Source organism: Condylura cristata, unplaced genomic scaffold (genome assembly GCF_000260355.1).
Source record: "Condylura cristata isolate star-nosed mole 26May11 unplaced genomic scaffold, ConCri1.0 scaffold00015, whole genome shotgun sequence".
NCBI lineage: Eukaryota > Metazoa > Chordata > Mammalia > Eulipotyphla > Talpidae > Condylura > Condylura cristata.
Genome location: NW_004567116.1, coordinates 49163829 through 49164910, shown reverse-complemented (window position 1 = coordinate 49164910; position 1082 = coordinate 49163829). Strand labels below are relative to the sequence as shown.

The 1082-nt window shown below is 52.5% G+C and overlaps 1 protein-coding gene across 1 annotated transcript in view; it reads right to left on the bottom strand.

The window, feature by feature from the left end:
• The window catches only part of PRSS23 (protease, serine, 23), a 9666-nt gene extending 9437 nt beyond the window's left edge, over positions 1-229 (bottom strand). Inside the window, exon 1 of the mRNA XM_012725719.1 lies at positions 210-229. The gene's annotated coding sequence lies outside the window, so the exon portion shown is untranslated. The remainder of the gene's footprint in view (positions 1-209) is intronic.
• Between the last annotated feature and the right edge of the window lie 853 nt (positions 230-1082).

The window sequence follows — 1082 nt, the reverse complement described above, 5'->3', positions numbered from 1 at the left end:
GGGCCGCTGGGAACCTCCCGCGCCCGCTCTCGTGGAGGGCCAGCCCCGCAGAGCCCGCGCGCCTTCACTTTCCAGCCCCGGGAGTCGAAGAACTGGGGCGTCGTCTCCCGTGCGAGCCTAGGGCTGGCGCTGCCTGCACACGACTCGTTGTTGTCCCCCAAAGTCCACACCCCCGCGCCCAACTTCGACTGGGGGGGGAGGGGGCTCACCTGGTGCTTCGGGAGCACCTCCGCACACTTGAAGAGTTGGCGGAAAAATCCTGCGGTGACCCACTTCACCTGCATTTTGAAAGCTGTTGCTTGATGTTGGAGTTCCTTTCTGCCTCACTCACTCTCCCAGATGCCTCTAAAGAACCGGGGACCTACGATCCCCGAAACTGTGCATTCCCTACAACTTTCTCTTGCGGCGCCTGCAGCGCAGCGGAGGGCGCACGTGAACAGGAGCTTCTCCGCACGGGGACATCAGCTGCTGGGGCCCCTCCTAGCTGTGGCCTACTTCTGGGAGTCACCCCTGGGCCCCGTTCCTGCGTGTTTTCGCCTAGCCAGGCTGCTAACCGCTATCAGAACTTGGTGGAAAGCCTTCTTGTTTCCCCAATACGTCAGTGTTAATAAGCTGCCATTGACTGAGCGTCTCTGCCAGCCTTATTTCTCACTCTCAAAAAGGGTCTCCTATATGGTTTCACACTATGTTGTTAATGCTATTCTTAATTGTTTGCATATGATTGTAATGAGAAAGCCCCTTTTGGTACAAATGTCAGTATCTCCACTATTTTAAGGACAAAATTACTTAAGTTTCAACTTTTCAACAACTCTGGAATCAAACCAAGTTTATGAAATAAATTTAAAGCCCCCCAACAATAAAATTTAATTTGGCACGGTTAACTTACCCACTACCACCATCGTAGGAACCCACTTCGAGGCTGCGCACACCTGAGTTCTGGGGTACTCCAGCACTGTCAGAGTGCCTGGTGCCATTTATTGACTTTACTGATTTTCTCACTTCTTTCCTCTAGTCCAACTACTGGCACTTCCTTTGTTCACACCTTCTGCCATTGCTATGTTTGGCTCTCACTCAATTCTAGT